Source organism: Protopterus annectens, chromosome 4.part0 (genome assembly GCF_019279795.1).
Source record: "Protopterus annectens isolate FY-2018-M chromosome 4.part0, PAN1.0, whole genome shotgun sequence".
Taxonomy (NCBI): domain Eukaryota; kingdom Metazoa; phylum Chordata; order Ceratodontiformes; family Protopteridae; genus Protopterus; species Protopterus annectens.
In genome coordinates this window covers 771495468-771519125 of record NC_056733.1, presented here as the reverse complement: position 1 = coordinate 771519125, position 23658 = coordinate 771495468, and positions in this window count along the sequence as shown.

The following is a 23658-nucleotide window of genomic DNA, read 5'->3' as shown; positions in this document are numbered from 1 at the left end:
GTTGTGTACTAACTATGAGCATAGTGGAGGGATTCTGACCAGGTTGCTAACATAACTGAAGAAGGCCTTCTGGTTATCTGTAGTGTCCCTCTTGATTTCCCTCTCAAAGTTGCCCATGGATGTTTGTATGAGGGAAAATAGATCCTTACTAGTGTTGCTCAGACATGCCTTCCCTTTATGGAATTATGCTCTGTGTTGCAGTAGCTTCCATCTTTTGTAATACAATCTGTCTATGGCTGGGGTCCACCAGAGAGGATGCTGTCCCTTTGTGGAGAGTGTCTTGGTCGTATATGGGATTGCATGATCCATGCATTCTCGGAGATGTCCGTAGAAAGCATTTGTGTAGGGGTCAGCATTGTGGGTTGTGTCTTCCACTGGCCCAGTGGGCTGAAAGGATACCATGTCACTGTTACAAAGTGTAAAGTTTGCATTTGCAATGTTATTCACTATAGTCGTTTGTGCTGGTGGTGGAGGTGGGATATGTATATCCAGGGCAATTGGTTGTGGTCAGCTCACAGTAGTTGATGGTGTAGGCCATACAGTACCTAGATACAAACCCCCAGAGTGAGGAGGTGCTCTGGACCTGAATCAGTGTTCTGACTGCTGGGGTTTGGTAGTATGTCGTATGGAGTGTGCCAGGTACTGTTGCACAGTTGCTGTCTGAGCACTGATACCTGGCCATTTACATGTGTATCCACCAATAGACAGACAGATGCTATATATGTGAGATATGTTGTATCATAACAGTCGAGTAGCATGTGTAGTATGTGTGCCAAATTCTGCTGACATATATTGCTGATATCAGGTTATTTTCTTTTTCAGGAACATGGCTCACCAAGAAATCCAGCTTACTCCGCAGCTGAGGATGAGGAGATACACCAGAGCCTGGTGCGGGATTATGCAATACTCTTTTCCCGCACCAACCAGAATCAGGAGAGGGCTGCACTGTGGCAAGACCTGGTCCATCGGGTAAATGACATAGGCATGCATAATAGGACATATGAGCAGGTACGACATCACTGCAGTGATTTAATCAGAAATGTCCATCAGTGTGCATTGGATATCCACAGGCAACAGGTCGCCACAGGTGGTGGGGTGGCTACACATCCTCCACTCACCAGAATGGAGGGACTACTCATGAGTGTAGTGGCTCCAGTCCGCCAGCAACAACAACAGCAGCAGACATGCATTATGATGGAGGCTGGAGCCACGCAGCAGCAAGACTATGAGCGTGTAGGTAATATGCCATATGTATAGTTGACTGTTGTGTACACTGGTAGTTAATGCATGTGTGAGGTGTGTCCTTGGTTTGTAGCTGTCATCATAGTATTTAATGTGCAAGTGTGATATCCTCAATATCAGCAGCTGACCTGTGAAAGGTGACTGTTGTACTACTGACATGTATCATACTCAGTAACAATGGCACAGTTGTGCTCGCTGACATTAGTTGCCTCACTTCTGCAGGTCCCTCCGGTGTGACAGCAATGCAGCCTATCCATGCTGGTGAGTGTGTATTAACAATACCTTTAATAATCTTGATAGTGATAGTAATATTAGGCTCACTTAGTAGTGCTCTGTGTATGCATGCAGGTGTGTCTGTGTCTGTGTGTTGATATCACGCATACTGAGTAGTGTACAACTGTGTGCAACTGTGTGCATGTGTACGTGTGCATGTGTGCATGTGTGCATGTGTGCACCTGTGCATGTGTGCATGTGCACATGTGTGCATGTGTGCATGTGTGCACCTGTGCATATGTGCATGCGTGCATGTGTGCACATGCACATGTGTGCATGTGTGCACCTGTGCATGTGTGCATGTGTGCATGTGTGCATTTGTGCACCTGTGCATGTGTGTGCATGTGTGCATGTGTGCATGTGTGCACCTGTGCATGTGTGCATGTGTGCACGTGCACATGTGTGCATGTGTGCATGTGTGCATGTGTGCACCTGTGCACCTGTGCATGTGTGCATGTGTGCATGTGTGCATGTGTGCATGTCTGGACCTGTGCATGTGTGGATGTGTGCATCACTGGTAATGTGTAGACATTGTAAACTGTGTTTCCTGTTTCCCTCCCACAGGTTCTGGTGCTGCTCTGGTGTCATGCAGCAGGGAACCTGAATCAGGTGCCATGAGTACTGATAATGATGACATCTGTGTAATGGCACAGGAAGGTATGCCAGGGTCCATCATTGGTCAGCCCGATTGACAGTACACAGCTGTCAACCCCATCAATGCGCACAGTTATCCTGCCAATACACCCTTTGTCACCAATGTCCCTAGGTGATGGACAGCATACAGTGGGCATTGACCAGGGTAATGTGGTATCTGTGGCACATGCCTCCCCACACAGCAGCCATGGGCATGGCCCTGAGATGGTACCACACAGACAGATGTCCAGGGGTTCTCGTGGGAGCATCCATGGGCGTACTGCCCCTGTCAGACGTGCCCACAGAGGTCTTACAACCTCAGCTATGTTTCGGGCTGTCATGCAGGCACAGTCACATATGGAATGGTACACCAGACAGGGTCTGAGGGAGCTGACAGCATGTCGCACAGCCATGACTGACAGTATGCATGACATTGCGGCTGCCATCCGTAATTTCACCGATGTCATAGACAGACGTTGTGGGGACATATTAGACCGGTTCCACAACTACATGACCATGAGCCAGGGCGATGGTGGACGGTTGAGGCGTCGACGTGGGTGTATGCCAGCAACAGCAGCAGCTGGCAGTCATCGCGGACGACAACAGGGCCGATGACGCCCCCATAGTGCCAGCAGCAGCCCCAGCAATGCTGGCTCTGTGCTGTCATCAGACCGCCCCAGGAGACCACGCAGGCACGTGGCTCTGGCCAGGCCCGACAGGGATCTGTGTCCAGTCAATGAACACCTGCTTCTGATGACAGTACCTAGTCTGGGTTGGTACCGGATACGGTCCGTAGCACCCCTGCAAGGCACAGGTACCCTGTCCGTGGCCAGAGACACTGATCTGTATGACCTGGCAGGTACAGTCTGTGGCTGTCCACAAACACCAGTATATGGCAGCCATGAGGTGGAACTGTGTGCATCCATACACACATGTGAATTGACAACACCTAGGGCTACCGCATACACGCACACACTGCATCAACATTGCCCCACCTTGTACTGCTGTCCCTCACCAACACACATACACATACATGTTAATCGGTGGTATCGGTGGCTGACTCAGGCATACCAAGTTCACACCCTGTGCATATGATGAAACTGTGCCACCTCCTGCAATCTGTAACATCAGTGCAGGTACAGGTTAACATGTTGCTGATGCACAGGGTGACTACATAGATGTGTAGTAATAGTATCATGTTGTTAACAGTACTGTGTGCTGAGATAATTGTGGGTATATCACAGCATGCCTGATGCAGTGAGGGTATGATTGTCATGTACTGTTGTCTACACCCATGGTAAGTACCATAGTGTATCATCTGCACATGTTGGCATACCGGTGGTAAGGATGTCAACAGAAGGCTACATACATAGGTAGCACAGGGGATAAGGTAATGAAAGTATTAATACACAATGATGGACATGTAAACTGCAAGTGGCATGTTGTCCACACTGGACTCTGCAATGCGGATGTTTGAGGATGTTGATATGTGTGCAGTACTACACGACTGGTACAGGACACATAGGAGCACCCTAGCACTGCAAGCTCACATCTCATACCATGCTAGACAGCCCCAACACACAACACTAACGGTCTCAGGAGGGAGAGTCCCCATACATGTCAGGGATACTGTGGTGGCAGGCCAGGTAGCATACATCCTACTAAGTATGGAACCACTGAGTGAAGACTCAGTGTCTGTTATTTGACATGTGTATTACTGCAGGTATGAGCACATGGGTTTCCATCCAGTTATTGTACATCCTGACAGTACATGGTCTGTACACTTGTGTGCGCTGAGACTGGACCCTAGCAATCTGACCTGTGTATTTCCATGTACATGTGCATAGTGCCTGCATATTTGCAGTGTTACCTACTGTAAGTGGCACAGCTTGTTTGTTGTACAATGGACTACATGCAGCCCTGCTTACTGTAGCTTTGTTTGCATGCATGTTTGCTTGCAATTACCCTGGAATACTGATCCCACCTGCAATGCATAGTTACAGAGCTTCTGTGGACTCCTAGTGACATCTGCATAGCTTACTATATGTATGTCCATGTCTCACTTGACAGAATGTCACTGTTTGTCCTGTTCACATGTACGTTGCCTGTGACACTTTGCATATGACTTACCTGGCATTTGTCCACGTGAGCAGTCATATATGCTACTGCTAACTAATCACAGGCACTACACCCTCACATATTCATCTTCTGTTGAACCACCTGCTTCACTAGGGATGGCTTGCACCTGTCACCCCTGGGCTTTCGGATATTGGCAAAGGCCCTTGCTACCTTCATAGTGCCTTTGTTAGGCAAGGCTCAAATGACAAACCCACCTCCATAGGTATCACAAGGGATAAGAAACTAAGAGTAATGCTACCCAACGCCAGAAGTCTAAACCTCAAGATGCATGCACTCGAAACTCTCCTTAGCATGGAGAACATCGATATCTGTGCAGTAACAGATGCCTGGTTCAGGGCTACTGAGAGCACCCCAGCACTACCAGCTTATACCTCATACCATGCTTTTCAGCCCCAAAACATGGAACGAACCACAAAAGGAGGGGGAGTATTGATATTCATCAAAGATACCCACACCTCCAGGTTGGTGGCAAAGCACCAAACATCAGAGACTATCCATGTGCAACTAACAATGGGTGAAACTGCCTTCCAGTTTATAGCCTGCTACAGACCACCCTCCCAAACCCAAGAACTGCACTTGGCCTTCCTGAGAACAGTGGAAAATATGAAGGTCTCTCCAAACACCATTATATTGGGCACGCGTCAACTACCCAAACATAGACTGGGAGCATGACTCTAGCTCCAACACCCTAGCCCAAAGATTCCTAGAATATATGAGCTCAAATGCTATGGAACAACGTGTTACCACTCCCACAAGAAGGGGAAACACACTGGACCTGATCATCACCAACATGGGGACTCTATGCTCCAGACCAGAAGTGTATCCCTCACTGGTAAGATCAGACCATAAACTAATCTCACTGGATATTCACATCCCGACCCCACCGCCTGCCCAGAAAACCACAGTGAACAACTTCTCTAAAGCAAATTCACACTCCTCAAAACTGAGGTGGAAACCTTCAAAGCCCCCGGGCCTGTGGAAACTACAGACCAGACCGCAGATTCCTCTATAAACGCATTCTATGGACACCTTCAGGAATGCATGGATCATGCGATCCTGAATAAAACCAAGACCCAATCCTCCAAAGGCAAACGTCCTGTCTGGTGGACCTCAGTCATAAACAAACTACACAATAGAAGGAAGAAGCTAATAAATGATACAGCAAAATCCCAAAAAGGGAAGGCATCACTGATCAGTATTAGCAAATAACTACGGGCACTCATAAGATTGTCTAAGGCCAGCTTCGAGAGAAAAATTGCACAGGACACTAAGGATAATCACAAGGCTTTCTTTAGTTATGTTAGGAACCTGGGTGGTAATTCCCAGATATGCTCAGAGGTAGTCCAAAATGTCAATAGAAACACCAAACCCACAGACATTGCCAACATTCTAGCTGACAGGTTCAGCGCAAACTTCTCCCCCCCTCCACACCGAAAGGGCAAATATTTATCCCAGCAGAGTGCTGCCCCCCTGACATCTCAGATGCTCAGGTAAGAGCCGCCCTCTCCAAAGCAATAAACACTGCATCAATGGGACCAGACAGTGTCCTGGGCTGTGTCCTACATGAACTCCAAGAAGAGCTACAACCAAACATAAAACTACTGTTCAATCCCAGCCTTACTACAGGATATGTAGCCAAAGAGTGGCGTACAGCAACAGTGGTCCCTCTACAGAAAGGTGGTGCCTCAACGGATCCTGGACACTATCGCCCCATAAGCCAGACTAGCTTGGTCTGCAGAGCTATGGAAAGGATCATCATGGACCTCATAAATAATGTTATTGGGGACCTACAGACACTGGATCATACCCAGTTTGGCTTTGTTAAGGGCAGATCCTGCCTCTCAGACCTGGTTGATTTCTTTGAAACAGTCACCAAGGCCATTGACAAGGGGAAGGTGGTCCACACAGCCTACCTGGACCTTGCAAAAGCCTTCGATACAATACCCCACTCGGGCATTCTAGAGAAGCTCGCCAGCTTAAATATAAGCCCCTATGTCACTAGATGGATTACACACTGGCTCAAGGACAGAACCCACATGTTTAGAATTGCTGGAGCCATGCCAGACTCCAAACCAGTTACAAGTGGTGTCCCACAAGGCTCAGTCCTGGGACCTCTCTTGTTTGGTATATATTTATCGGAGGTACAGGCCAACACGGAAGGACTGTGGCTGACCAGATTTGCAGATGACTGCAAACTGGACGCCATAATCGACTCTCCAGCTGACACAAGCATCCTCCAAAAGGGCCTCATAGAAACAGACAACTTGTGCCAGAGCCATGGCCTCAAGCTGAATGCAAAAAGGTGTATAGTCATCCCTTTGGCAAAAACAAAGTGCCCACAAAGTACCACATAGGTGGTACTCCATTAAGTACAGAAGAAGTAATTAGGGACCTGGGGACCCAAGTTGATAGCAATCTCTCATTTGACAACCACGTGGCCAAAGTGGTTAGAAAGACATTTTATATAGCCCACCTCATCATGAAGGGATTCACATCTAGATCAGGGGAGGACATCGTGCCTCTTTACTCATCCCTCATCAGGCCCATAATTGAGTACAATGCCCTGTTGGGATGTACCTTACCAGACACCTGCAGCAACTGGAAAGACCCCAAAAGTACCTCACCAAGAGGATCAAAGGGCTCAAACAGATGCCATATGCTGACCGGTTAAAGAAACCCCAGCTCTACTCAGTGGCATACCGCCTGTTCAGAGGCGATCTGTGCCTGATGTATAAAGCCATGTCAAACCCGGACTTAATGGGCATGCTGCACCTGAGAATATCCAAATCCCATCGAGCTACATGCTTGAGAGACTTGAACCTCAGCACTGAAATAAATAGGACATGCTGGAGGGACAGGTTCATAACCCAGAGGCTCACTTCACTCTGGAATAAAATCCCAGTCAAGGTTAGGCAGAGTCCCTCATTGACTCTCTTCAAGAGGAATCTTGATGAGTGGATGGGACATCGTAGGTTTACCCCAGGTATCACTTCTGTGTCACTGTTAGACAGAGGCACAGTATACTAACCTCGAAAAAGGACACGGCAAGATATATTTACAATGGATGGCGACAGCCAAACACATTCTGGCTAGGTTTATAAATGCCCTAGGGCAGATAGCCTAGTATGAACCTATGAACCTATGTACCTTGTTCCCCATTGGCCCTATGTGCTGTTAATCATCATGGCAATCACAATACTATGGTAGCATGTGCAAAGGTCAGTTGTCAGTCACCTCTATGGTACAGTTGTGGAATATGTGGGTCATGTGGCAATGTCACAGCTGCCACATGTACACAGTCAACCCTCTCCCCTACACATGGACGTACAACACATGTATGAGATGGAACCACATAGCCAAACTGGGGACTAAGCACTCTGAATCCAGTACTGGCATAACCTGTCAGGTGGCATGAAATACTACAGTGACTACAATACCAGTCTGATGTAGACCTACACTGACAACAATACAAGCACGTGAACACACTGGGCCATTCGTGGAGCCTAAGAATAGCATCCTGCCTGAGCAGCAGACACCTCTGCAGCTGGCACACAGGCATGCGTTATGCCAGAACACATCACGCATAACACATAGCACACAAATCCTGTGTGCCAAACAGTCACAGCCTGTACGGCTAGACAACACACCTGCCACAGTTGTGTTAGGTACCTTTATTGTCCGGTACAGTGAGGTCACACTCACCAGGCTGGACAAGGTGAAGGTCACAGTGATATGACCGTGGGTCACTATGGTCCACCACATAACACAAGCATACAGGTCAGTCAGAGGCATGGACACATATGACTCAGTCATTGTCCATGCCACATACCTTCTCCTGCTGTACTTATAGGGTGCTGACATCATCAGTGTTTAGAAAGGGGAATGTGCATCCTGTAGTGTGTTCTCCTAGTTGGCAAAAGGGACATTTCTTTTATACAGACTTATACACACACTAATCCCCTCCACACACACTGAGCATTTGCAAGATTCAAACCCCTACCTAACTATGTTATGACACTCGAGACGAATTCATTAGCAGAGCGCGCTATTCGCATTACTATGAAGTTTCTCTTCTCCTGCTATACTTATAGGGTGCTGACATCATCTGTGTTTAGAAAGGGGAATGTGCATCCTGTAGTGTGTTTTCCCAGTTGCCAAAAGGGACATTTCGTTCATACAGACTTGCACACACACCAACCCCCTCCATACACACTGAGCATTTGCAAGATTCAAACCTCTACTTAACTATGTTATGACACTCAAGACGGACGCATTAGTAGAGCACGCTATTCGCATTACTGGGAGGGCTTTCTTCTCCTGCTTTATTTATAGGGTGCTGACATCATCAGTGTTTAGAAAGGGGAATGTGCATCCTGTAGTGTGTTTTCCTAGTTGGCAAAAGGGACATTTTTTTCATGTAGATTTGCACACACACTAACCCCCTCCACACACACTGAGCATTTGCAGGATTCAAACCACTACCTAATTATGTTATGACACTCGAGACGGACACATTAGCAGAGCGTGCTATTCGCAGTACTGGGAAGTTTCCTTTCTCCTGCTTTACTTATAGGGTGCTGACATCATCAGTGTTTAGAAAGGGGAATGTGCATCCTGTAGTGTGTTCTCCTAGTTGGCAAAAGGGATATTTCTTTTATACAGACTTGTACACACCCTAATCCCCTCCACACACACTGAGCATTTGCAAGATTCAAACCCCTCCCTGACTATGTTATGACACGTGAGACGGACGCATTAGCGGAGCGCGCTATTCGGATTACTGGGAGGTTTCCCTTCTCCTGCTTTACTTATAGGGTGTTGACATCATCAGTGTTTAGAAAGGGGAATGTGCATCCTGTAGTGTGTTCTCCTAGTTGGCAAAAGGGACATTTCTTTCATACAGACTTGCACTCACACTAACCCCCTCCACACACCCTGAGCATTTGCAAGATTCAAACCCCTATCTAACTATGTTATGACACTTAAGATGGACGCATTAGCAGAGTGCACTATTCGCATTACTGGGAGGTTTCCCTTCTCCTGCTTTACTTATAGGGTGCTGACATCATCAGTGTTTAGAAAGGGGAATGCATCCTGTAGTGTGTTCTCCTAGTTGGCAAAAGGGACATTTTTTTCATACAGACTTGCACACACACTAACCCCCTCCACACACACTGAGCATTTGCAGGATTCAAACCCCTACCTAACTATGTTATGACACTTGAGACGGACACATTAGCAGAGCTCACTATTCGCATTACTGAGAAGTTTTCCTTCTCCTGCTGTACTTATAGGGTGCTGACATCATCAGTGTTTAGAAAGGGGAATGTGCATCCTGTAGTGTGTTTTCCCAGTTGCCAAAAGGGACATTTCCCTCACACAGACTTGCACACACACCAACCCCACTCACGCACACACTGAGCATTTGCAGGATTCAAATCTCTACCTAACTATATTATGACACTTGAGGAAAACGCATTAGCAGAGCGCACTAACCAGATTACTGGGCATCTGTTCTGCACCTGCAGTATTTATAGGGTGCTGACATCATTATTTCTACAGAGGTATGTACATCTAGTACTACCTGTCAGGTGGGGGATAGCATATATATGCATTTGCAGCCACCTACGTCAGGGTCGGATATGCACATCACACTGGCAGGTTATGTTTTATACCATGCTTTGTGACCACAGGACCTGTAACACACAACACAACCAGTCCTGACCACCCCTCCCACATCCAGGACACACACTTTGCTTCCCTGGGCACAGTGCCAAGATATGCAGGTGTTCACATACACCATTCCAGTTGTTAACGTCAGGTACAGGCATATTGTGTGGGAACTACTCAGGCCTCTACAACATTACCCTACAGCCACTACAATTTGTGAGTCCATGTGCTATGGCAGAACCACTCACCACAGCCACAAGGGGGAATACATATTGCACCTGACCATCTACAACATGGGTACTCACTGTTCCACACCAGAGGTAGACCACCATTGTTGATATCTGACCATACCCACCTTTCCCTGGCCATCCATATACCATCCCCACCCCCAGGCAAGGTTGTCACTGCAAACAAACTGTATTTATCAAAAGCAGACTTTACACTTGTGAAGACTGGGATTGAAGACTTCAAAGGACCCATGCTGTGGGAGTATACAGGCCACTCTGCATAATCCTTGACAATTGCATTCTATGAGCATGTGGAAGGTTTGCATTGATCATGCTATCCCAAATATACCCATGACTGCTCCACAACAGGACAGCTGTCAGATGTACACCAGCCATATATGAGGTGTCCAACAGAGTGAGCTAATACATTGCAGACCAGTAGCCCACAGAGGGAGGATATCTCTGAACAGTACCAGCATGACACTTCAATCCCTCATAATCATCAGGACACAGTGTTGACAGTGAAATTGTCCAGACAATGCAGATAAGGCTCCCCTCAGTCTGTTATTGATGCTCACCTACTGTTAGAGGTCCTCAGCAACCCTCTTCCAGCACACACCAACAACATGGCTGTGGCTTAGCAAATTCAAACCCTGGGATCTCCACTGTGTCCCTGCTTGACAGAGGCACAGCACACTAGCCTCACACGGTGCCTTATGTGACCTACTTTACAGTGGCACAGTAGCCTACTGTACTGGGGAGGCATACGCCAAGCACACTCTGGCTAAGCTGTCAGTCCCTAGGGCAAACAGCCTAGTGTTGACCTCTACACCCATATGTTTAATTGTCAAATGCACAATATTTGTTGCTGATAGACTGTTTGCAGGTCTTTATTGCCATAGCATTCCCTGTTTGTATGAACAACTTGTGTATCTGTGGAAGATGTTTGCATATGGGAGGGATCCACTATATCACGTATGTCTCTGTAGTCATTTAACTGTGTGCACTGGGCAGATTGCTGTAATGTGGTTGGTTCCTGGAATAACACGTACATATACCAGATATGTGTGGCCAACTGCTAAACTGAGATTTGGCCTAAGTATGTGAGCATGCCCAGTTCAGCCTTCCCATGGCATGTTGTCTGACATATGTCTCATTTATCAAAGTGTGTGAGCATGCCCAGTGTGAGCTTTCCATATGTTGAACTCTGCAGCCCACCACATTTGTGGATGAGTGTGAACTTCAACAAATATCTCCGTTTATGGTTGTGTGTTGTGTGTCATGTTGTGTAGTTACTGTCCGACTGCTTTATGTGTGAACACAACAGGGATTATACTGTGCCTGCAGGGTTTGCATGGGATACTTTGCATACAGTTGTCAACATCCTGTCATACTGACCTAACACTGTAGTACCGTATAGTGTACTGGTTCAGTACTTTGACTGTGGTGGACAGTATCCTGGGCTTTAGTCCTATCACTGCTTTACATTTCCATAGTGAGCACAACAGCCTGGTTAGGGGTCAGTTGTGCACATCTGACCATGTTGCATTATGTTCAGATATGAACTACTTAAACCAGGCTTGTCCAACATTGGTAGTGTATTCCACAACATAGGTGTACATTTGCAAACACTAGCGATGTGCCCTAGGCCATTTCTAATGCTAGTCGGAGAGTGTGTTTGTCCTTCGACACACATTGTAAGTGGAGTTTGCCATGACATATGTCATGGTTAGTATACTGTGCCTCTGTCTACTTGTGACATAACAGTGATATCCAGGGTAAACCTACCATCTCCCATCCACTCATCAAGATTCCTCTTGAGGAGAATCGATGAGTGACTCTATGGTTAGCCTGTACTGGGAGTTTACTCATGAGTGGGGGTGGCTTCTGTGTTATGGATCATGCAGTACAGCTTGTCCTATGTATATCAGTGCTGGGGTTCAGGTCTCTCATGTGCATAGCTCACTGCCATTCAGATTGTACAAGGTGCAGCATGTTTATTGATTCCAGCTTGGACATGGCTTTATACATCAGGCACAGCTTGCCTCTGGGTGGGCAGTATTGCAGTGTGTGTAGCCGCAGTTTGTTTAATCAGGCAACACATGGCATCTGTGCAAGCTCTTTGATACTCCTGGTGAGGTACAGTTGGGGACTTTACAGTTGATGGAGGTGTCTGCTGAGGTACATCCCACAGGAGCTATTGTAGTCAATTGTAACGCTGATGAAGGATGACTGCAGAGCCACAATGACCTCCCCTTATCTAGATCTGACAACCTTCATGATTAGGTGGGTATATGGTATGTTTCTGTAAACACTACAGCCACATATTTGTCCAATGCAGGATATCTATCACCTTGTGTCCCCAGGTCTCTCATTACATGTTAAGTACGTAATGGTTTAACACCTATGTGGTAATTGGTGGGCACTTACTGTATATCCACGGGGGTTGACTATACACTTTTCTGCAATTAGCTTGCTGACATGGCTATGGCACTAGTTGTCTGTTTCTATGTGGCCCTTTTGTGGGATGCTTGTGTCAGCTGGAGGGTCAGATATGGTGGGCAGTTTGTAGTCCTCTGCAAACATGTTCAGACACAGTCCTTCCATGTTGGCCTGTACCTATGGGACATATATACCAAACGAGGGAGGTTCCAGGACCAAGCCTTGTGGGATGCCAGTTATATCTGGTTTGTAGTCTGACATGTCTGCAGCATGTCTGACCATGTCAGTTCTGTCCTTGGTCTGGTTTGCAACCCCTCTACTGACATAGGGGTTTATATTTAAGCTGGTGAGCATATCTATAATGAACATGTAGGGTATTGTATATAAGCTTTTGCAAGGTCCAGCTACGCTGTGTGGACCACATTGCCCTCATCAATGACCTTAATGACTGTTTCAAATGAGTCAAACATGTTTAGGGGTAGGATCTGCACTTAAGAAAGCCACACTGGGTAGGGTCCGGTGTCAGTAGGTCCCCAATATCTTTATGTCTGTGGTACATGCTGATCCTTTCCATAGCTGTGCAGACCGAGCTTCTCAGGATTCTGGGGTGGTAGTTTTCAGTATCCATTCTGGCAACACCTTTGTTGAGAATGACCACTGCTGTTGTACACTGCTCTTTGGGTACATATCCTGTGGTAAGGCTGACATTGAGCAGTACTGTGATTTGGCATTCCATTCTTCTTGGAGTCCATGTTGGACTCAGCCCAGGACACCATCTCATACCATTGCTGCTGTGTGTTTTGCTTTGTAGATGCTGGCTGTTACCTCAGCATCTGCAATGTCAGAGGGCCAGCAGTCTGCTGGGATAGATATTTTGCATTCTGGGGGGGGGGGGGGGTTGCACTGCACCTGTCAGGAGTATGTTGGCAATATGTGTGTGTTTGGTATGTTGTTTGTAATATTTGTGTGATTCAGAGCATATCTGTGAATTCCCAACACGGTTCCTACCATCAGTTGTGGAAGCCTTGGGATTATCCTTAGTGTCCTGTACAATTTGTATCTTCATAGGTTCATAGGTTCATACTAGGCTATCCACCCTAGGGCATTTGTAAGCCTAGCCAGAGTGTGTGTGGCTTTCGCCACCCCTTGCTATGTGAATATTATGGCCATTTATGATTTGCTTTGCTGTGCCTCTGTCTGGACGTGACACAGTGAAGAACCCCAGTGTAAATCTACGATCATCAATCCACTTGGCAAGATTCCTGTTGAAGAGTGTCAGTGAGGGACTCTGCCTAACATGGAGTGGGATTCTGTTCCAGAGTGTGGGGAGCCTCTGGGTTATGTATCTGTCCCTCCAGCACATCCTATTTCATTATGTGTTGAGGTTGACATCTCTCACTCTCACAGCTCCGATGGCTTTGAGTTTTCTGGGGTGGAGCATGTCCATTACTCCTGTGTTGGACATGGCCTTGTACAACAGACATACAATGCCTCTGTGTAGGCAGTATGTGACTGCATTCAGATGGGGTGTCTACAGCCAGGCAGCATATGACATATATTTGAGACCCTTTATCCTCTTGGTGAGGTACCTTTGATGTCTTTCTAACTGCTGCAGGTGTCAGGTAAGGTACATCCCAAATGAGGCATTGTACTAGATTATGGGTCTGATAAGAGAACAGTATAGGGGCACAATGACCTCTGTTGACGTAGATGTGAATCCTTTCATGATACGGTGTCCAATATAGACAGTCTTCCTAGCCACATTGGCAATGTGAGTGTCACATAACAGGTTACTGTCCACTTGTGTCCCTAGGTCCCTGATTACTCCTTCCATACATAATGGTTTACCACCTATGTGGTAATTTCTGAGTACCTTGTTTGGTATTTGGTGGGACATTCATACTGTCCAGTGTCTTCAGGACGGCTAGGTGGGGTTCCTGTGTGTGAGAATGTGGTCTGTAGCATGCTACAGACTGTACAGCAGTCTTGCCTATGGTTAGTTGCACATGGGTGGACTCCAATGCCTTGTGCATTGTCAGTTACCTGGACGTATGGGTGTCTGTGCTGAATATGGATACTCACCCTCCTTTTATGTTTTTTTCCAGGTTTTGGGGCCATAACGCATTATATGTGGTATAACCTGGTAGTGCTGGTGTGCTGTCAGGAGGCTTGCAGCAGGTTTCTGTCACTGCACAGACATCGATGTTCTCCATACTGGGGAGGGCCTCAGGAGCATGCATATTGAGATTTACACATCTGGCATTGGTCAGAATTACCCTTATGTTTCTTTCCACTTATGTTTTGTAGGGTGGTGTGTTGGTCTTTTCAGCCTTGCCTACGGAAGGGTCTATGGAGGTGGCAAAAGCCTTATCCAATATCCAGACGCCAGGGGTAACAGCTGCAAGCCATCCCTGGAACAGCTGCGTGGCTTGTCAAGCATGACATCCCATGCAGACAGACATTGCATCCCCTTGGAATGACACCAGTAATTGTGCCACTTGTTATAACTGATCATTCCGTGTTTGTACTGTGGCGTCATTCTTGGTGAGGGTAGGATGCTGCAAACGGTCAGTGTCATACCGGCCTGGACTACATAATCGGAGAGCTCATCTATGTCTCTTTTCATGTAGTCCGGGGAGGTACATCTCAGGTCATTCACACTAGCATGGACTATGACTGCATCATATTTCTACTTGCTTTGGGGTGACCTGCATACTTGTGTTATGTGGCGTATTGTAGCAGCCTACAGGCAGCTTACTGTACACTTTCCCTTGTTCAGTCTGGTGTGCGGGACAGCAGCATGGCTCACTATAGAGTCACCTATTACAACTGTATCAGGCATGTTGTTTCTCCTTCTGGCCTGTGACTGTTTGGCACACCAGCTTTGTGTACTATGTGTTGCATGTGCTATGTTTGGAGGTTGTTTGATTGGGTGTCTGCTTTGGAGGCCTCTGTTGGTGTGGTGTGTTTGTAATTCGGGCCTCCGGGAATGTTTTTCTGTGTTTATGTCTTTGGTTTGCAGTTGTGATAGGTCTATGTGGGACTGGGTTTGTGGTGTGTGTGGTTACCTTCTCTTCCTGACTAGTTTTGGGAGTACTGAGTTGAGGGAGCTCAGCCTCCAGTTTGGATAGATGGTTGCATCTCTCACATATATTTGTATTTCTTGGGGGGAGTTGAGGGTTGTCTGTGTACTTGGGGCAGGTGTAACATTGCCTCAAGATTCACAGATTCAACTTGTTGTAGCTGGCCTTAGTGGATTGTATGTGTGGACATATTTTATTGCCATACTACTGATCAGTGATTACTTCTTTTTTTATGTTTGCTCTATCATGTAGTAGCTTCCTCATTCTCTTGCATGGTTTGGTTATGGCTGGTGTCCACCATGCCAGATGCCTGCGTGTATGGCATTGTGTCTTGTTTTAATTTAGGATTGCATAATCCAAGCATTCCTGGCAGTGTTCATGGAATGCCTGTATAACAGGTTCTGAGGTGTGGCCCATATTTTGCACCTGCACAGGGCCTTTAATGGATTCCACATCAGTTTGGAGGAGTGCAACTTTTGCTTTACACATGTTTTTCACTGTGGTTTTCTGGCCAGGGACTGTGGTCAGGATGTGTATATCCAGTGTGATTACTCTATGGCCTGGTCTTACCAGTGAGCAATACACTTCTCATCTTACCATCCAGTACCCATGTTGCGGATTATCACATCCAGTATGCTTACCCCTCTTGTGGGAGTGGTACGTTGTTCCTGGGCATTTTGGTTTATGGATTCTATGAACTTTTGTCCTACAGTGTTGGAGCTAGTATAATGCTCCCAGTCTATGTCTGGGTATTTTCAGTCACCCAGTATAATGTGGTTTGGAAGACTTGATATATTCATGTATTCCAACATAGGCCAGGTGCAGTTCCTGGTGTTGGGACGGTAGTCTGTAGCAGGCTATAAACTGGGGTGCAGTTTTAGCCACTGTTACTTGACCATGGCTAGTCCATGCTGCTTCTTGTTGTGGTACCAACATGGGGGTGTGGTTATCCTTGACAATTATTGCTAGTCACCCTACTTTTGTAGCTTGTTCCATGTTTTGAGGCTGTACAGCACAGTATGAGGTGTAACCTGGTAGTGTTAGGGTGCTGTTGTGAGCCTTGACCCAGTTTTCTGTTACAGCACAGATATCAACATTCTCCATACTGGGTGAGTTTAGACTGCATGCATCTTGCTGTTTAGACTTCTGGCATTGGGTAGCATTACATCTAGGTTCTTATCCCTTCTGATACCTATGGAGGTAGGTTTGTGTTTTGAGCCTTACCTATTCAGGGCACGCTGTGGGTAACAACAGCCTTTGCCAGTATCCATACGGCCTGCACTGATAGGTGCACGCCAGTCCTAGCAGGTGGAGCATCATGTCATGCTCAGCATGTCATCCCAGGCTGGCACACATTGGATCCCCTTTGACTAACTGCAATACTTCAGCCAATTATTGCAATTGATCATCTCATTGTCATATTGTGGCATGATGCTTGGTGAGGGTAGGATGTTAGTCACGGTCCTCAGGTGTGCATATAGTACATGGTGTTACATTACTTAACACATGGCATTCATGCCTCAGGTGGTGCTGCAGGGCTGCCTCTGTCGGATGCACATATTACACTCCCTGTACATGTTTGTGAGCAGGTCATGTCATTTTAGGCATCCCTGTTATTATTTGAGTGAGTCAGAAAGGGTATAATTCCCAGGGTTCCTACTGAGCCAGTGTAGGTGCTATGCGTTGCCTCTTTGCCAAGGCCAGGGCATACTGGGAACGCCTCCTTCTGCCTACTGGGGCAGGCTCAGGTTGTTCCTCCTCCGAGTCACGCTCTGCCTGTGATGGCCTTGGCAATGGTGGGGGGCTGTTTGGCCCAGCCCTATGCTGGTCCTGCTGCAGCTGTTTTCACAAGATCATATTATGTAGCATAGCACATACCATGACAATTTGGGTACATGTAGTTGGTGTGTACTGCAAGGCTCCACCAGATGTGTCCAGATACCGGAACCGTGACTTGAGCAGCCCAAACACACGCTCTATTACATTACGTGTTTGTGCGTGTGCCTCATTATGGCGTTCCTGTTCAGGAGTGTGTGCCTTTCTGATGGGTGTCATCAGCCACGGCTCCAGTGCATAACCTGCATCCCCCACTAGGTGTCCGTGTGGGATGTCCCCATTGGCAAATGTCTGGTACAGCTGCGTCAAATGCCAGATGTGGGAATCATGGTAGCTCCCAGGGCAGCCAGCACACACATTCATTATTATGCCCTAGGCATCACACACAACCTGGCAGTTGATGGAGGGGAAGCCCTTGCGGTTAATGTAGGCCCTACCCCGCTCACCAGCTGGTGCTTTGATGTGTATGTGCGTGCAGTCTATTGCACCCACTACCTCAGGGTATTCCGCTTTTTGCTGGAAGAGATGCATATTGCTGGCCAATACCTCACGGGCATTGGGGAAATATACATGATCACTGACATGTGCTGACATGGCATCCAGGAACTGGTGCAGTACCCTGGAGGCTGATGCCTGTGATATCCCCATCATATCACCAGTTGGTCTCTGGAAGGTACCTGTTGCTAGTATTCTTGGGCCAACACATACCTTGGTTTCCACTGGGATGGGTTCCCCTCTGTTGGTTCTGTGTGTGAGGCGTGGCCTGCACAGCTCCACTATTTGCTGCAGGAGCTCTCTGTCCACTCTATAGCGCTCTACTATCTCCAGCTCATGTAATCCGTGGTAGGTAACCCTGGGCCTGTACACTCTTCTCTGTCTCCTCACTGTTGGTTGTCTGGCACCATCTGCATTGACACCACCCTCAGCAAGTCACCTATGTCTCATTATGACAGCTATGGCAGCCCCTAACATTTCTGCTCTGAGTTCAGCTTTTTCAGTTTTCACTTCTAATAGCTTACTCCTGTCTTGCAGTGTCTCTTGAGAGAAACATCTTGCACTGCTGTTTGCAGAGTTTTAAGTGTTGGGCTGAGCTACTATTCTGCCTGTCTAATTGCCTGCTTCTAATTGTTTTCACCTGCTAGCTCCAGCAGTATTTCCTGCTAGCTTCCTACTAATTCTATTGCTTCCTTTTTCCTTTCTGTTTCCTCAGGAGGGAGCAGCGTGCATACCAGCAGAAACACGCTCACAGTGGCCTACACGCGCGCACACATGCTTACACGGTTCAGAATCTGCTTATTTGGGTTAAAACGCGTGCACACTAGCGCAAACAGTGTTAAACATCTCCCAACATGCTCCCACATGCTCAGTCTGCCTTACACGAGCGCACACTGTCCTACTCGCGCTTCATGGTGCGCACACGTGCGCATGCATGCCCAGCAAGAAACTTTGGTGTAGGCAACAGTGTACACCTTCCATTTCTTGACTTTCCCATGCTTATGTCATGGCACTCCTCTTTCCATGATATGTGTCTGACATCTGTCATGTAACTCTGACCTCCAATGAACTGCATTTCTTTCTGCCATTCCCCCCTGTGATGTCACCTATCTCCTACTCTGTTCCTCCCCCTTATGTATCTCTTACACTACTCAGAATGTGCTCATTTGCTATGTGACAGTGGAATTCAGTATCCTAACACTCATTTGCATCAGATTGCCTACTAATGCTTAGTTACATGTCTTAGACTCAGCTTCCCCCCTTAGCAACCACTACACGGTGGCCATGTTGTTTTTGGTCTGCTGGTCCCTGCATTGTAAATCCATGTATTGCATAAAACCCACATTTGTGGGTTTATAACCTTCGTTTTATGTTTTATATAGCAGCCCGTTTCATGAGAGCTGCTATGTTTAAACACCGGCGATCGCCGAAAAAAAAAGTATTTATTTTTCATATTTGCATTGGGGTACCTTGCCAATGGCCACATATTTGGCTATTGGCATGCTGCCTGACACATATGCACCCTTTATTTGGAGCTGACATGGCTCCGTTGTGGTTTTTGCAGAAACGTACTCAGTTGTTAACTGAGTACATTTTTGCAGCTAAAATGGCTCTTACGCGGGCTGCTTTGGGCTTCCTGGATCGCTAATCTACCTCATTTGCATGCTATTCGGCTGCAAGTGAAGTGATTAGCATATCCACACCCACTCCGTGTAAGAGACGTTTTAGCTGGTCTCTTACACGGACTTTAGGGCTGTTCCTGGATTGCGAAGGCTGCATGGAGTCTTACACTACTCTTAGACTCCGTGCAAGCCTTCGTGAATCCTGCCCTTAGTCTTCAAAATGGGTCTATATCATTTAATCAAAAGCTTAATTTGTCAAACCTAATTAAGCAAAAACTGAATTAAGTGAAACATCATTTCAGTAAAAACTTTCTTAATTAAAAAAATAGTTGCTCACCCACCGACCGTAACAAACACAACAAAATTTAAAACTCTGCAAGGTGGGGGCTTTACCAACTAAATGTACCTACTCCAAGATCATACTACAGTGGCAAAAAAGGCAAATTCCCAATGAGAGCCAGGCACTGGGAAAAAATTGCTTAAACGATCATTTGCTTAATTGAGATTTCACTTACGTCAGTTCAACAAATAGTGATTTGCTCAATTAAGCTTTCTATTAACTGATACAGACCCCTTCAAAACACTCTGGGCAAATCATCCTATACAAATGGGAGAAAACTCTATTAAATTTGACAATGACTTTTCTTCAATTGTTATAAGTAAACATAAGCTTTATATTCCCTTATTAAAACTCTGAAAAAGTTAATATCGAAGCTCACCTTGTTTTTCCTGCTAAAATCAAAATATATCAGCATGACAGTCAGAAAATCTTTGAGTCTTTAGGAGATGCTACGACATACATTGCAAAGAATGAAATACTTGACAGCACTGACATGATGGATCGGACACCAACTTCCTTGAAGAGGCATGCAATACGAAATGGCTGGACTACCCCAGATAAAAGCAAAAAAATAAAAGACAACTTCCTGAATAAGAAGACAAAGACCTACATAAGGACAATTGAAGAAAATAAGTTCTGATCAACATCTACTTCAAATTTATAAACCTAATAAATCTATTGGACAGTATCTCTTCAACTCTTCTCTTGCCTACCATTGGAATAAACATCCTCTACCCTTGAGAAATATCTCAAATGTCCATGAATTTAAAAAAACACTGAAATTGCATCTTAATTGTATCTGGTCTTGTCTCTGTAATCATCCTACTTGAGCTCCTCCCCTACTCTACCTCTGTCTCCTTCCTACTATCATCCTATTGCTTGTCTGTAATCTTCTCTGTCTCCTTACTCCTTTCTTATAGTTATTAGATATATGCTGATATTGTTAATTTTTGTAAATATTTGTCTTTTACTGTATCTCATTATAATTTTACTATTGTCTATGTGGAGATTTTCTCCCCGAGCCTCCATTGAAAAAGGGTTATACCCAGTTGGATCATCCCAGTGATCAAATAAATAAATAAATAAATACATAAATAAATAAATAAATATTATGTTGACTTTCAACAGTCATATTCATTTATATAAATGTGTCTCATGTTTCTGGACTTTTAATTTGATATAAGGAAAAAGTAGTTACAATATTTTCATTCCTTATTTTTAATCTATTGTCTATTTTTAAATGTATTTAAAAATGTAAAGTGGAAGGGGAAGAAGGGGGAAATAAAACAATAGGAAATACATGTAGGCATTATAGTCTTTGTTATTCTGATATTAGTGTATTTGTACTATTGAAAGTATTATTCAATGTAATATTAAAACTTCTTTCCTTCTGTTTTATAGTAACTATCTTATATTAGTTTTATAATATTAGTTTTAATTCTGCCTTTAAATTTTGCAAATTATCTTTGAAGGTGATTACATTTTCTGCTTTTTATGGCAATGTGTGTAATGTAGAGGCACGTTTGTTTATGATTGTTGTTCAGTGATGTGACTGTTTTGGTTGCCTGCTCACTTCTCCTTTCTTCTCATATCACTGTGTTTGTTGCAGAGTTGTGTGATGGGGAGGTTTGAGATGCAGGTTTGAAGGGTTTTTATGGGTGGTACACTGTTTTTGTATTCTTCTTTGCACTGTAGTTGTGTATATTATGTTGTTAAATAACACTTCCTTTTTTGATTGGGAGACTTCATTTGATGTGGACAAACTCTGGTTTATTTTGTGATTGTCTGTTAAACTGTCCTCACTTATTAAATGGCTAATATATGAGCTTATGACATTTGCTGCATTTATTTTAAAAAGGAGATAGATTAAAATGGTTAGAAAAATACCTGCCATTTTTTTCTTTTTTTCTTACATTGTTGGTGTTTGTGCCCTTTCTTGATGCTGAGTGATGACATTGGGGAATGCCCAATCACAGATGAGGTCAAAGGCTGTAAACATGCAGTGCTTTCTGTGAAAGAAAAAGGAAAAAAATGACAAGTATTTGAACAAGCATTTTGATTCTATCCCTTCATCTTTTTTAAAATCGTGATGATGCCTACCAGTGTGTGTGATGTATGGGGATTGGCTTACATTATGGTTTAGTGTATGATGTGATACTTATGATAGATATTTCTAGTGTTTAGATACCATTTTTTTTCTTTTTTAAGAAGCACAGTTAAGTTTTCATTTATTTTGCATTAGGTTATAATATGTAAAAACCATATAATGTTTGTATACATGTGTATGTATGTGGATGTCTGCATGTATGCATCAGTACACATGATTTTGCGATGGTCTGTAGCAACTATTTTTATATATGTCTGTACAGTTAGACTTTTTGAGGAAGTTATTGTTCACTTCAAGTTAATGTTAAATAAGATATTTAAGATAACAGATTTGCAAAATTCAGTCAATATAATTGATTTTTCACTAATTTAATATTAGCTCTTAATGTGTAGATTATATATAATATATGTAAGTATTTATATATATGCGTGGTGTATATTTACATATGTATGTGTGTGAGTATATATATATATATATATATATATATATATATATATATATATATATTTAAGATAACAGATTTGAAAAATTCAGTCAATATAATTGATTTTTCACTAATTTAATATTAGCTCTTAATGTATAGATTATACATAATGTGTGTATTTGAATATAAGTGGTGTATATTTACATGTATATATATATATATATATATATATATATATATATATATATATATATATATATATATATATGGGTCACCTACACATGATCAACATTTCAGAATGTCGAAGACCATATGGCTGAGACCATATGATCGACATTCAAAATGTCGACCATGTGGAACTGGCATCTCCCTACAGTGCGGAATGGAAAGATTTCCATCTTTTGCACAGTAGTGCGATCTCAGAGTTAGTATATTTAAGTTACAGGGGGTGGGGGGTGGAGCCCCCCATGTGGGGTGCAGGGGGGGCTGCTAAAAGTGCGAAGTTAAGTTGTTGTGTTTTTTTTTTAATGGTCGACATTTCGAAATGTTGATCATATGGTCTTGGCCATATGGTCTTCGACATTCTGAAATGTCAACCATGTATAGTAGACCCATATATATATATATATATATATATATATATATATATATATATATATATATATACAAACACGTGTGGATATATATATATATATATATATATATATATATATATATATATATATATATATATATATATATACAGAAACACGTGTGTGTGTGTGTGTGTGTGTGTGTGTGTGTGTGTGTGTGTGTGTGTGTGTGTGTGTGTGTGTATTTATATATATGTATATTTTATATATGTATGTATATATATATATATATATATATATATATATATACATATATATATCTTGAAGTCTACTTTGACCAATCAAAATTACGTTGTTCTTACTGTTATTTCCTAGTATCAATATGACTTATTGATTAAATCAGTAGGATAAGTTTTTCTTATAATAATTAATTGTTTATACATGCATGTGTAGATAAATAGAAAGAGCTTATTGTGTTCTAAATTTTTTCATTCTTTGTTCTGTAATCAGATGAACTCTCTTCTTCATGAAAGTGCAGTTTTGAAAAAAATGC